At 43.4% G+C, this 16,123-nt stretch overlaps 1 protein-coding gene across 2 annotated transcripts in view; it reads left to right on the forward strand.

Moving 5' to 3' along the window:
* COL19A1 (collagen type XIX alpha 1 chain) overlaps positions 1 to 16,123 on the forward strand; it is a 2,198,704-nt gene that overhangs the window by 48,202 nt on the left and 2,134,379 nt on the right. The gene's annotated exons all lie outside the window — the stretch shown is intronic.

The following is a 16,123-nucleotide window of genomic DNA, read 5'->3' on the forward strand; positions in this document are numbered from 1 at the left end:
CCAGGATGCTTGTTTCCAATTCAGGAAAGACCTGGCATGGCAGTTCGGGCTGGACTGTTCCCATGAGGCACAGGATCAAGACTGATTTGCATATAGCTGTGTCTGAACTGAGGTGGCAAAGTGAGCTAAAGAACGATGATGGATTCAACCCAGATCTGTGACTGGGGGTGAGTGTCTGAAAAGTTTCAACATTACGTCCATCATCTCCTTGTGTTTACTAAAGGAAAGGAGAACAGTCGTAAAGTTATACGCTGTAGGAAAAATACAGTTCCCATAAAATCTGCATACTACGATACACTCTTGCAAAAGATGTCAAGAGATTTTGCCAAAATATCTAGTCATTGAGAGACTTTTGGGTATGTACATTTTGACTGTGGAGCTCTCACTTATCTACAGAGATTAAAAGCAAAGGCACAAAATAATTCCATAAACTAAAATGAGTGTCACTTTAAAGCTGACAGGTTGCAAAAGGAAGTCGCTTCTCCGGATGTAATGACGTGAGCATCATTTGTTCTTGGCTTTAAGTTCTGATTTCCCACCTCACTTTTAACTACAGTACCAACTACGCAATCTTAATAACTGGACCCTAATGTATGAAAGTTTTTTTTTAAAAGTGTATGCTTTGCCTAAATTATTGACATTATAGCTCCAATTTATGGAATAAATCACGTCAGCCACCGTGAGGCCTACAGCATCTTTACAGTAACACAGATTAATTTTACATGAAGTCTCCACCACAGAGTTCAAATGGTTCAAACAGGCAGATTCTATAAACTAGAATCAGACCTCTTTTTTAAAAAACAACAAGATGAACTTGCTTTGTACTATAAAATCCTGATTCTGCCTCTTATCCGGTAGATATATGTGCAAAATGCAGTATGCTCCATATTTTCACAGTCATCCCAATAGCATTTAATCCTATGACTCTCAGATTGCAAATGCAATTATTTAACTAGGGGCATTTGCTATAGTGACGCACCCGTCACACTGTGGCCACTTCAGAGTACACATAGTTTTGTGAACATAACATAGATGAAATAGGGTATAAGAAGTCATAATGCACGTAAAACTAAGATTTTACTGTGGATAGTTGATGTAAATGTGCAAAACAATGTGACATCCTGGGAACGTTTGCTGGTATCTTCCGAGTGTAAGGTTAGAAATAAACAGGAGTTTAGTCCATAGAGGATGGTTTCACTTTAGAGAAGGGCTTTCTTTCATTTTTTTTACTTTCTTCTATGCACACTGAGCATGCATTATGTACTTTTCTGTGGTGTACCAATGAGGGCTAGTAGCCTTTGCAAATTACGAACTCTGCTGTTTAATTCTGAGCTTTAGCTACAGGTTGTATTTCAGGGAAGTGTATGGAGAATGATTTGTAATACTATGAACAACACATCTGTACAGTTTAAAAAATATTGTAGTTGTGGCAAAAGTCAACTGTAAAAATGGCATCGCGAAAGGTTGTGAACACTAAAACTTGACGTCCAATCTGTGAATTGTAGTGTGTTTGGAATAATATTTGTAAAACATAGTTTGGTAGTCTTTTTCTCACGTTTCTGGATTGGATTAGTGGATTGATCACCGTTTTCCTTACCTTTGATGTTTCTCTCTATTGACTTTAGTTCACTTTGTTGTGGATTTATTTCGATTTTCTAAGTTTTGCTGTATTCCCACTGGTTGACACACCGGCCTTTACTTGTTTTTCTCATTCCTTTGCCCCTCCCAGTCAATCCAAAGGGCAGCACTTTTTGCTTGATGTACAAATTCCTATTAATAGATCAAGAAGCGCAAATTGCACACCAACTGGTTTGCACACAGGGATGAAATGTGTGCTGTGAATTATGTGTAAAGATGCTGCATCGCCAATTATCCATTAGCAGATTGAGTGCGGAAATCTAATTTTTTTAAAACAACCTCTCTAATGAATATTAATTAGGCAGGCTGCTATTTGCGATTCCCGGTGATTGGCTATGAATGCAGGTATGGTCACCTGCAAGGGACAGCAAAGCTCCATCACTGCATTTACAATCCCAAATGGGGACCTTTTCTCAAAAACAGACTGTGTCTATTGGTGGGACAGGTGATGCTTAAAGAAGGGGAGAATACAGTGAGGAGAAGGCCTGTAAGCAGCCTGGCAGTTATATTGCATCTGTTTATGATATCTAACTATATATACTTGAGTGTGGAAATCTATGTTTTTTTAAAGGACCATTCCAGTATGGTGTTGTGAATCTGAATTTACAATGTGATGACATATCTTTCCATGTTTTTAATGCATTATCATTATGAAAGTTACTTCTCTTAATGCACAATCTACCATTGTCATATAAAAAACTGTCCCATTCGAACTCACTTCTTATCATTGCTTGAATGAAACACAACATTTACTCTATTGTTGTTTGTGTGTGTGGAATAGAGGTGAATGTAGCTAGTGTATCAAACTAATACAATGACTATAATGATGGCAATATAGATTAGACGCCTTAATTCCAGGACATTGAACCTCATACAGTGCAACTACATTACACGAACCATAAAAGCATCTACTGACACCCCGTAAATAAAAGAATGAATTTCAGAATTCTTTGTGCCATGCTGAAGGCTCACCAGGGCAGAGGCCCATGATAGCTGCTGGGAATAGCAGCCCACTATGTGCCCAACAGAATTCCGCAATGACTAACCTTATGCCACCCCAAGACTTTAGATAGGTAAACATAAAGGTTGGTAAATGGGAGTCCAGAGACTTAGGGGGTCATTGGATGGCAGGCGGATCGCCACCGCCGGCCCGGTGGTGGCTATCCGCCCGCCATCCCAACCTGATTTACACCCGCCATATTATTATGGCGGGGGTATCATGGTGGACGCAAAGTGCGTCCACCGGTTTTCCGCCGGTCGGGGCCGGGCGGAGCTGGGGCACAATATGGTGGTGGTGCCTAGAAGGCACTGCCATCCATATTATGATGGATGGTTTTAAAGGACTTTCCATGGCGGCGATGCCGCCATGGAAATGCTGGCGGGGATTTGCTTGGGGACCCGTTGCGGGCCCCCAGGGAGGGTGGGTGGGGTGGCAGTGCACTTGGTACTCCCCTGCAGTCCCATGTACAAGGTGGCAGGCACCGCACGGTGCCTGCCATGTTGTGCATGGGAATGCACAACATGTTAATTTGGCATTGCGGCGGGTGCTGCTGTAAGAGGCACCCGCTGCAATGTCAAATATGCAGAATGCGACCGCCAGGGTGGCGGTCGCATCTTAATCAGCGGAGCGGGACTGCTACACGTCTGGGTGGCTGGTCCGAGCACTGCAGGGTGGCGAGCGGATTAAAGTCTGCCCGCCATCCTAATAGGCCCCTTAGATTGGGGAACTCATTGAAATAAAGCCGTCGTAAGTAACTAAACTAACCTTTTCAGGAATCACCTCAAAACAGAACAGTTCCAGAATGCATTCAACTAAACTCCACACACTGTGGGTAGTGACTGAAGAATATCAGACCAAGACTCTTACATCATAGGGTGGACTCTTTTTCTGTACTCTGCCTAGCATTTTCTCTGAAATAAATATGTACGATTAATAGAAAAGGATAAAAGAACATTTTGCATGAGATGTGGAACTAGACTGCTATTTTTGAAGAATTAACAGACCACGACACAGTATTCCTACTTTTTGCCCTGAGCTACACACCCCCGGCAGCACTTTCTGCAAATCAAAATTGCTTCTTTTTCACCCTTGCTAAAAATACTTACCTCTCAATCACGCCTACTCTAATTTAAAAATATGGACGTTTTAACAAATTTTAATCTGTTCCATTAACCATTTTATATGTTTTGTTTATGCAATGGTTTTAATTAATCAAGCATAATAAAATTGACTTGACTTTGGGAATATAGAATGTTCTCTAAAATATTCCAGGACTTGAGTTTGAATAGTATATAAGCCTTTTGGAATATTTGGGGAAGGTTGCTCTTTCCTCAAATATTCTTGGACTGGAGTTAAAATAATAAATTTGATCTTCCAATGTCCTCCATGCCCACTGCTGCCCGGAGGTTGCAGTTCAGAGGAAGAAACACTAACGTTCCCAAAACACAGCCAATTCTTCTCTATTGAGAGACAAATGGGAATAGATGTTTTAATAGCAGAAACGCCCCAAAACTACTAGGTTTCTGAAAGCATGCCTGGCTAGTACATGTAATTGTTTCTTCTATGCTTTGAAAGACACAGATGTTTAGGTTATCATAGTAGCCTTTGAAGAAGTCACTGTACAAACAAAGCAATTACAGTTGTTTTTTACAGCTGCATTTACTTTAAAAGATTTTGCTCTACCTACTGAAAGAGACGAATGGCTTTTGAATCAAAGTCTAACTAAGAAAGAAAATTGTGAAGATAGCATCTGCATCTCAAACTTCACTGGGGAGCTTATCGTTCTCTTCATCATTAAGGGAAGTTAACACTGAGCCCAGACCGGAAGTTGAAAATGGCCGCATGTTCTCCACAAGTGCTTGTCGTATCTGCTGGAGTGTCACATTCCCCTGGACACCACAGTGAATACAACAACCACAGTGAGACATTTACAATATCAGTAAGTTCCCTTTCATACTGTAGACCAAGAATGGCACAACAGGATAATCAAGAAGCTCCAGAAGCCCCTATTCATCTGTATCATATGGATGGTATTCATCTGTTTCAAATTCCATTTGTTATGTGATGCCAGTCTGTGCATTGTCACAGTGGTGATGGGATAATGCTGTCATCCTAGAAGAATGTAAAGAAACAGCAAATATGCCCTGCTGCATGAGTAGACCACACAAAAATGTATCCCTGCGCTGTACTCCCACCACTCATGACTCCCACCGTAAGTCAGAGGTAACACTGAATGAACCCTAAAGAAATGGCAGTCCTTCTGACCCTCTGGGGATAGAGGATATACTACAGGGCATCTACCCTGATGCAATACACCATTGAGGGGGATATCCATGTGCTCAACCACAGATGTATCTGCATCTGGGCACATGTAGTAGACAGGTTTACTCACTTGAAGGTAGGAAACATGCTGTAAATCCCTTCATGCTACACTTCATGGTCAAATCCCAATCCTGGATGCCCACTGACAATCTCTGTTATGACCAAAACCACAAATACTGATGCATTCAGTGGTCAGATGTTGCCATTGTAGCAGACTCCTATAATAGGACAAAGACAGGCAGTACAAGCCTGGGGAAGTGTTAGAGAGCCTGCTGCTATGGAATTTCTTTTAATACTAAAAACCTTCAAGAGTCCCTGGGCTGGTGCCAATGAACATATGATATGTTATGTCACCTCCCACGGATCTTTGTCACCATCATTACTTCATCCGGCACAATTCCTGCAGAAATGGGGGTTGCTGAAGTAGTAACGTTATTGGCCAGTAGGCTACTCTGATCTATATAAATAGACACTGATAGATATTGGGGTAGGAAAGTAATGCTTGTACACGTATTACAGAATCATCCCCAACAGCTTGCACTTAGGAAGGGGGGCCTTTGTGTCTACTGGTCCTAGAGGTGCCAGTACAGACACAATGGGAAAGTTCACTCCCACACTATAGACAGATTTCTGCCACTGCCCTTACTATAACTCTAGGAGACAATAATCTTGTTGACAGGACCACCCATTGTTGACATCTAACCCAAGTTGCTGGGCAATCAGAATTTCACATGCATGACATCTATCATTTTTCCAAACCCACCTCACTTTCTTTGTACTTTTAACATCTTGTCCATGGCCTATGTAAGCACAGGCACTGCCTGGCGTTTCTGGCTGATTTTCCTCACAGTGGCATGCTGCAACTCATGCAATGCTACCCCCCACTTCTGGATCATTTCCTTTGAGGCATCCTGGTAGTTGCATACCCATGTAGCCAGTTTGTGTTGAACTGTGACATCAAACTCGACCTGTGCCTGGTCCTGTCCACTGTTCATCCTTTGGAAACCCCCAGCAACGTTACCCTGTCAATCACTGTGTTCTCCTTCACGGGGTGGGAAGGATTGCAGCTTTTTAAAGTATTGCTAACTGTTATTTCTGAGGCATTTGATTAAACACAATGCACTGTTTCCTGTTGTCCTTTCACAGGTAAATGACTGCAGCTATGAGGAGTACCACCTGGCAACTTCTCTATAATGTTATGTAATTGTAATTACTATAGGGTAGCTGTGGGTACGTTGTTTTCACACGTTGCAATATCCTTGTTTCCGTTTTTTTCGTCTTCTCAGTGCTTTAAATGGGCTGAAGGGAAAAGGAGAATGTTATCACTTGTCAGCGCTGGTGCAATACCTTTAGCGGGAGAGTACGGGCACCGCTTGGTATCAGGCAGGGACTATGAATACTCATTACCTGGATCTCTATATTTCCACTTAAAACACTGCCCGTTGAAGTACGTTTTCTGTGTGTCATTGCTCATATACGGGGTGAGATGTGTGGGCATGGTGTTAGGTAGTCCACTCTGATAGGGGTGTTTATACATGCGCCTGTTGTAGTACGGCCACAGCTCGTTTCCCTATGACAGGTCTCTCTACTGAGTAGCAGGCTGGGGAAACGATGCACGGGAATGAGGCCCAAGAAATTTCTAGCCTTCCACCAATCTCTATGCCTACTTGTTTTTTTCTATGTATTGAATGGGGGTGTCATACTGTTTTCAGTTATGTTTTCATGTTCTTTAATTGTTCGGTGCAAGGACTTTGCCGACCATGGTTTTGCTTCGTTAACATTTTTTTCACTCTTCAGCAACCATGCGTGTATCTTCATGGTTTCTGTATGAGTCTGTATGGTACTGTCGCTTAGACTTGCTCAATAGAATGCAAAGCGACTACTGTCATCCAAACCCCTGGTCTATCTTAGAGAATTGCTTTTTATTCAGTACTTTCACATTATCTGCTTGGAAGACCACAGCAGATGTTAAACTTGATCTGTTAACACATTATTGAGTCGCCTAAGGGGTATCACATATTAACAACACTGACATGTTTTTTATTGGTTACTTAATAGGTGAAAAATGATTTATTACAGTGCCATTTCTGTATAAAGAACTAGCCTTTTGGTAATCTGGGGAAGATTTTGGTTTTTTACCCCATCTCACATTCGGATGACACAATTTCTGTTATACTCTTTTTTCGAAATGGAATTAGCTAAATTATCGCAGATGTGCATTTGTTTCCTTTCATCTCCCTCTTCACTTGGACATTACACATCCTCTGACAGGTGCGAGGTAGTTGAAATTAATATGCCTTGTGTACTAAATTTGAGACTACAGAATTTCCAAAGGCAGAAGGGCGTATTATGTTGTATACATTTGGTATTTTTAAAAGTAATAGATGTGAATTCCCTAAATATGCAGCTCTACAATGTGCACATCTTTTTTAATTTCTTTTGATCTCTTGGGCTATCGGAGTTATGAAGCAGTGGAGGGGAAAATTATTCTGCAGAGTTAGCTAAATTATGTTGCAGAAAAGGCAAAATATGACTCATTATGCAATGCTTTCTGTGGCTGTTTCATTTTGCAGATTTATAATTTTAACACACATTGATAAAAAAAGGGACCCTAAATGCTAAGCAGAATACACTGGTGAATTAAGAAAGATTTGTATGCACATTCCCCAGAACCTACTGAAAATGTTATTCAACAAAAGACAATGTTGTTTGCAAGCAAGCTAAAGAACAATATTTCTAAGTCCAAGAGGTTAATAGTATTTGTCGCAAGCAATATGCACTCTTAGGTTTTAAGACTTTTGGCGAGAGGTGGCGCGGCAGTGCGAAGGCCGCCCCTGCCCACCCGCCAGATTACTACTTTTCAGTGGTCCCTATTACGAGTCTGGCGGTCTGAGGACCGCCAGACTCGTGGTTAGCCGGTGATGGCAAATCCAGCCAGCGCCGCACGGGCATTACAACTGCCCGATTACAGCCTGGGCAGTCGGACTGTCCTGGGACTGCCCACTCTGCCAGGGAACTGCCATTCCCTGGTGTTGTAGTGGCAGTCAGAGGCTGCAATTTTTGGGGCAGGACCGCCAAGGTCCTACCAAGCATATTACGAGTTTCCTCTCTGCCAGGGTTTTCATGGCGGTTCCATCGCCATGAAAACCATGGCGGAGCAGAAACAAAGGGGACCCTACAGAGCCTCCCTGAGCCTCAAACTTATGTAGATGCACACAGGGGGGCATAACATGTGCCCCCTGTGTACATGCATATAGGTTCCTGCACGGCATGGACTTTCAAGTCCATGCTCTGCAGGAACCTTGTGAGGCGTTCCCACTGCGGAGCCTTTTTTCAAAGGCACGCCACCATTGAAAGGGCACTGAGAGGGGAATCACCATACTGCCCGCCCACCAGACCACTGAAAAGTAGTAATCTGGCGGGGGCTGTGGTGCAGCGGTTTGTACCGCCAGGCCACTGCTGCGTTAAAAGTCGTAACAGGGCCCTTAGACCTGTTTTCTGCTGAGTGCAGCATTGTTCTGTACTCAGCAGAAAGCAAGCTTACCTGTGCACACCTCTTGTAATAAAAAGTGTGCTTCTTTTACTCCACATATTTCAGTTATATTTTAGAACTGAGCCCCTGTTTTGGTTTTACTCTAGTCACACCATGGTTCCCATGAAGCACATATTTCTATTTAAAAAAGCCCTGTAGACCAATATTTTACATTACCCATGATTTGTATAATGTAGGTATCTTGTTAGGAGACACCCTAACACTCAAGGCAAGAGACCTTAATAACAGAAGTTATTTGTTTGGAATTTTAATGTACTCCCCTTCAAAAACTGAACATGAGTTTGCACTACTAATGACATCAAACTTTTTCATGACTCTAAAGGAATCATTATTTTCACCATCTTTTAATTGCCTCTGGATATGTCAGTTTGTTTTATGAAGCAAAGCCCTTCCTTGATCCATCAACTAATAATGGGGTACTGGACCCCAAAATATTTTTCTAATGATCATTTAATTCAGACTTGAGCCCACCTTCCAGCGCTAGGCCTTTCGCCTTCTGCGATGAACCTTTGAATTGTGAATTTGGAGCCATACAGCAATTAAGACATCTCAAATATAACAGTTTATGTTTAGTCAATGATGAGAGTTGGATTGTTGTTTTGAAATTTTATTTTCTCATTAAAAGATCATAAAGATCTGTATTTATTTTCCTTTACAATTCCTCTTGTAGCTTTCCAAATCACTAAATTTTGACAACCCAAAACATATATCAATTCTTGTTTGCTTTTCTATATAAAACAATAGTAATTCAAGATCCGAAATATTAAGGGTTTTGCACCTTCCGACTTTTCTCATGCAAAAATAATTTTCACATTCCCAAGTGAATTCTTGACCAGCGCGAAATCACCCTAATCAATGAAGCTTCCCCTGTTTGTGCAATTAGGTTCTGACAAACATCAATCAATATTAGTCAACTACAACAAATTATTAATATTTCTATGTCAATTGTGTAGGTGATGGTGCCTCACACTCTACGTGACAAAATCTCTGCAAACAGGACTTTATTCAAGTGTCTTTCACACTTGTCTCAATCTTTTATTAGCCTATGATCTTAGACTACGCCGAGTCTGAATTCTTCAATCTTCTCACATCAGACATAAATCAGTAATCATCTTTTTCCATCAATCATCGATTCTCAATCCAATAACACAAAAAAGAAATACAATTACAATCTCAATAGACCACCCTATTAATACTCACACCTCCAAAACAGCAACCACCTTCGAAAACTGCACCTACTCAGTTCCTCAAACTCTGGGCATTTTATTCCAGGATTCAAATATTTTATTCTAAACTTGGGTATTATTTATTTTCGTCCTTCTTCGAACATTTAAAACCATTACTCTGCTAGCAAAAAACTGATAGTGTGGTACTGGGCCCCACATTAATTTCTAGTGATCATTTAAGTCAGAGTTGAGCCCATCTTCAAGCACTATGCTTTTCTTCTTCTGAGATGGACCTTTACATTGTGTATTTGGAGTCAAGGAACAATTAAGACGTTTCGAATATAACAGCTTATATTCAGTCAATGACGAGAGTTATATTGTTGTTTTAAAATTTTATTTGCTCATTAAAAGATTACTAAAGATCTTTATTTATTTTGATCTTTATTCAGTTAGTCCATCAATCAAATAAGCTTACAGAATTCTTATCGTAAAGAAAATTGGTTAGAACAAAATCAATCATGAGAATTAATGCTTTTACGCATGTTCCATAAAGGAATAAATCATTTACTCTACAGATGAAGATCAGATTTTTAGATTCTTAAGAACCCATAAAGAGTTCGAAATTAAATGGAAAAAAGTGAAATCAAGGAGCATGAAGTTTCAAAATCAGATTAAATAGCAGAATTACTCATAAGGGGTATTTTCTAAGACTCAGCAGAGTCTCAGATCAGCATACCGCTGCAGTAACAAAATGTCGAATCCAAGTAAAGGTATGTAAAAGAAAAAGGAGGGAAACAGTAGCAGCACTAGCTATCACTGTCAAGGGTCTGAGTCTGGGGCAATCTTCTAAGCAAAAGAGTGAATGAAAAATAATGAAAAATCCCCCTCTCTACCTAGGAACATGCTCTAGTATAAAAGTCAAAAATGTATTATGAAAACATTGCTGCATGACTTTCTCCTCCTCTGCGAGCCATTAAGAAACCAGGGCTATTTTGTAAGCAAGTTCAGCTCCTCCATCCCACTTAAATTCACGTGGATCAACTTTTTAATCACGTTATTTTTTTTATAAATCTTTTTATTACAAACAACGTAATAGCAGCACATCAGTAATATCATCATTTTACACATAATTCGAATAAATTGTTTACAATTTCTTTTCTGTTATCGGAGTGGGTATCTCACCAGTAATACTGTAATCTGCTATAATAGATAGCTCGTTCTGTCAACCAGCACCAGTCTAGATCAGTCTGCCAATCCTCAACCGTTGGTAAGGCCCAGGCTCCCTGCACCTGATTAGGTTGCGTTTGGCCACAACTCCAGCCAACTCCAGCCAGATCCTAGTGTATCTTGGCCATGCCACTTCTCCAGGGATCTTCAACAGGAACCACTTCAATTACATAGGATCCTCCACCCCCGTCACCTGTGTCATAATTCTTCCAATTTTACCCCAGTATATCAGTGTCTGTGGACATTTTTATATAAGGTGGTAAAATGTTTCCTCCTGGCAACAGCCCCTGTGGCACTGTGATGACTCTGCCCTGCCCAAACGATGTAAAAGCTTTCTGGAGCAGTATATGTGGTGGAAGATCTTTAATTAAATGAGACAGAAAGGGAGCTAATTGCTACCTCTTTCGGTCCCTGTAAGGTCTCCATTCAATCTTCGTCCTCTATCATGGCAACATCTCCCACTCATGCGGCTCTCAATTATCCCAGGGGGTCCGGGGCATTGTTCACCAGTTTTTTCTACACTAATGATGTCGCCTTCCCCTCCAAGGGGTCTGTTAAGAGTCTATCCTCAAGGAGGAGGCCTCATTCAGTTCTTCACCCTCACAGATGTGTTCCCTGATGGCATGGCCCAGCTGCAGATATCTTAACCACTCCCCTGGTCCTAGTTCGTACTCTTTTTTGTAATTTAAAAAAAACCCAGTTTTTATTAATAACGAGGATGCATCAGTGCATAGCATAATACAGTCATCTTGGCAGAGCAAAACAAAATATCAACATTGTCCCATTACATATACTGAGCCAGTGACACTTAGTCCAGCTGTCCCCGGAGGTTGCTCCTCTTTCTATAAAGTACATCATTGAAACAGAATCAAAAATATAAGTGAACAATCGACAGGCCTGATCAGATTAATACATTATTAATACATTATTTCTAATTGTCCAGCAGTGAGGCTCCGATAGCATCTTCTAATTGGGCCATCAATGTTTGTCTTTCCCTTCTCAATTCCACTGTGGGGGAAATGACTTTCCCCATTTATGATCCCATTTTTTCCCTTGAACACTGTTTTTTCTGCTATCATTGCACAATCCATGTCCTTCGCCCAGTCACTTAATCGTGGAGTCATGGCCGCCCCCCATTTTTGGGCGATGTTGTGTTTGGCGATAGTCCAACCCTCGTGGCCCATGTCCAGTAGCCTCCCAGATATTAAGGAGGCAGTGTTTGGGGGAAGATCTAAGGGGTCTGTCACATGTCCTTGCCAGCTGGCGGGTGACTTCTTCCCAGTAGTGTTGTATGTAAGGGCATTCCCAGAGTATATGTGTGAATGTGCCGGCTTGATTACATCGTCGGAGGCAGAGTGGGTCCGGTCTCCTACTCAACGTAAACAGTAGTTTGGCATCAAAATAGACCCGGTGAAGAATTTTAAGTTGGACGAGTCGGAGTCGCATAGGGATCGCTACCTCTCGGGGAGAGGCAAGTGCATCTCTCCATTCCTCGTCAATGTCCCCCAGGTCAGTCTCCCAACTCAACCGTAATTTCAGCATCGGGTCAGCCCGATTATTCATTCACTAGTTTTTTTAGGTGAGGGACCTAGCTTAGTGGTCCATTGGATCCAGTAGCAGTCGGTCCTCTAGCGGGGAGGAGTCGTGAAGGGGGGTACCCTTTGGTAGGGCTGTGGAGATGGCGTGGCTAATTTGGAGATATCGAAAAGTCTCAGAGGATGCAAATTGGTACTTAGCCTAGATGTCAGCGAATGTGGCCACATTCCCCTTCCTTATCTGGCCCGCACTTGTTTACTCCGTTCCCCATCCCAGGTCCGGCGGCAGGGGTAGGTCTTTGAGCACAAGCGTCAACCGACGCAGGTGAGTGGAGTACGTTCTTTACTTTCCCGACATCCGGATACCTTCCGAGGTGAGTCTCCTTCTACGGAGGGGTCTTTTGGCGCCATTCTAGCTTCTATGACACCATGGGCGCCACCGTCCTTGCACTGACCCATCCGCTGCCAGGGGTTACGGCAGTCCCCGCTATGTCTATGAGGATTCCATTATGTTATGGAAATTTTGCCCTCTAACCATTTGGGCGGTGACACGCCTGAACCCGTGGGCATGAGGGCCACCATGGCTGCACACCACACCGCCCATGGAAGTGCATTACGAGGTATTAGGCTGCCTTTACCTTCCTGAACTATACTCACCCCTTTGGGGTCATGGGATGACTTCGTTACGCACGGGTTTTGAGGTTCATGTCTTTTAAATGTCTTCCCCCTCCCCGGTTTTTACTTCAGGACCCACGTTGGAGTCCTTTTACCCGCCGGTCACTGCTGCAAGATTGCCTTGTCAGTACCATAGGTGAGTTCTTCACCTTTTTGCTCCTGTCTCTACCCACAGTCCTGTCTCTGGTTTCGCCTCCTCACAAGTGACTATTCACTACCCTTTTGGGAATATGTTCCCACCAGTCTCTTGATGATTTTAGCTTACTTTGTCTTATGTGTACAATTTATTATGTGCTATATTGTCATGTGCTCTCTTTTCTTTTTTTCATCCTTTTTGTCTTAGGTTACTTCCGAGCACCTATTAGGTATGTAGAATCCACACACCTTTGCTGTAGATAGTTCATATTTTTGATCCTGATGAATTGCCGTGACCATTTATTGGCTATTTAGGCATGAAACATGTTGATCTTCTTGAGCGTAGGGCATACATAACTAGCAACATTACCACTAGTGGCTATACCCACCTCATTTTTCACTTATTTTAATTAGGCTGTTTACCACTTTAATAAATATTCTTCCGTGGACAAACAGTACCTATTTTAATTCTTCCACCACATCTACACACTGTAGGGCCCCTTACCCCCACAGCACCCTTCAGCAGGAACAAAAGATCCCCGCTAAAGAGCCCCATTACTGGGAGCCCGTCAGGAATTGCAGCGCCGACCTGACGAGGGGCAGGCTCAAATGATGAAGCATGACACCTAGCTTGCTGGGTGTGTGAGAACCCTAGTTCCAACAAGGGTCTTTCCCCCCCTCCGTGACACATGACAGTCCTACTGACAACATAACCCTCCCCCCTTTATATTTTTCTCCGGCCAGAGGAACTTTGTACTCTTTTTGCATTACACCTTCCCCTTCACTCACATGTCCCCTACCCTAGAGATCCCAATCATGTCCCATTTGTCAAAGCCCGGGCATATGCTGAGATGACCCAATATGTCAGGTTCCCAGAGGGGGGTTGCTTTAGTTAGGCGGTTATGCCACGCTAACTTTCTCGTGAGTCCATGCCACACTTCTATCGTACGAGCCATGGATCCAGTCAGTTGTAACTTACGATAATTGGTATATAGTGCCCTATTATAGCCTCCCCGCCATGAGCCAAAAGTCAGTGTGGAAATTGGGATCGTCATGTGGACCAAACACCCATCTGTTGATGGCCGTCAGTTGTGAAGCCTGATAGTAGAGTCGTACGTCTGGCAGCCTTATGCCCCCGTCATACCATCCCATGGTAAGTTTGTTTATGGCAATTTGTCGCGGTCGGTCCTCCCACAGCAACCCCCGCACCACTTCTTCAATTTGAGAGAAGTACGAGTCCGGGACAGGGTTAGGAGCATTCTGCAGTGCGTAGAGGAAGCACGGCAGGGCGAGCATTTTAAACAGGGACGCACGTCCCAAGAGAGTAAGGGGCAATGATCGCCAGTGTCGAACATCTCACCTTAGGCGTTGGAGGGGCACCAGCAGATTCCACTCAAAGAGAGATTAACGTTGGATGTGACAAAAATGCCCAGGTATCAAAAACCTTGTCTTGCTACGGGAATGTCATATCCCTGCGGACAAGATGGAGGCTCGCCCCAAAGTACATACATCTGGGATTTGGACCAGTTTACCTGATACCCCGAATGTGCGCCAAATATATGAAAGATATGCAATACCCTCTGCAGCGAGCATGCCGGAGAAGCCAGATAGAGCAAGATATTGTCCGCGTAGAGTGATATTCGGTCCTCATGGTCATTTGTCCATTTAATCCCCCGCATACCCAGATCTCCTCTGATCCAAACGGCGAGCGGCTCCAATACCATGGCCAAGAGAAGCGGTGACGATGGGCAACCTTGCCTCGTGCCACACCGAAGGGGAAAAGAGGCAGAATGATGGTTGTTCACCGTGAAGTGTGCGGTGGGCTGCGTGTATAATAGTCTGATCCATCTGATCAGCTTGGGTCCGAACCCCATGCGAGTCAAGACAGCAAAAAGATAGTCCCATTCGATGGTATCAAATGCCATGGTGGCATCTAGCGACAGTAGAAATGCTTCCTCCTCGATGGTGCTAAGTCTTCCCAGTGCTCCGTGTACCTGTCGCAGATTCCAAGCCGTATTTCTGCCTGGTATTAAGCCAGATTGGTCTGGATGAATCAACTGAGTGATGTAAGGGAGTAGTCGGTCCGCAAGGAGCTTGGTGAGGATTTTTGAGAAGGGAGATACGATTTGCAGTCTTCCGCCGGCTTGTCGGGCTTGTGGATGACCACAATAGCAGCAGTACGAATATCAGCCGGGAGGAGCCCCGACTCATAGCATTCATTATATAGGTTCAACAGGTGGGGTGCTAGTTTCATCACCATCAGTTTAAACAGCTCAATAGGGAGCCCGTTACGGCCCATCACTTTCCCGGACCAAACATCTTGTATGGCTTTTTGGACCTCTGCCTCAAAGATGTCCTCTTCCAGGGCATCCAGATTTTGTTGGGGGATGCACACCATCATGATGGTGGCAAGGAGATCTGCCGACATTGAGGCTTGGGGGGTCTTTTGGACCCTATACACCTCCTCAAAATGAGACGCAAAGGCATCAGCAATCCCCTGGGGGTCAGTTAGAGGTGTGCCGTCAGGCCCCCTTATTGCTCGTACCCATCGCGCTGCCTGCTCCTTGCGTTCCAGCCATGCCAGTAGTTTGCCCGTGCGCTCGCCTTGTTCATATATCCGATGACGAGTAGCTAAAGAGCGCATTGTGGCCTCCTCCAAAAGGGGTTGCCTGTAGTCTTGTCTTTTCACGTTAAGACTGTGTTGGGTATCAGGATCGGGTGCCTGTGAAATGGCTTCCTCCATGTGCGATATATCCCTCTCCAGTTCGACCACCCTCCTGGAATGATCGGTCCTGTGTCCTGCCATTAACGACAGTGCCCTGCCCTTGATAACCGTGCCGAATGCTCCCCAAATTGTCACAGCCGAGGTGAC

This window comes from Triturus cristatus, chromosome 6 (assembly GCF_964204655.1).
Source record: "Triturus cristatus chromosome 6, aTriCri1.1, whole genome shotgun sequence".
NCBI lineage: Eukaryota > Metazoa > Chordata > Amphibia > Caudata > Salamandridae > Triturus > Triturus cristatus.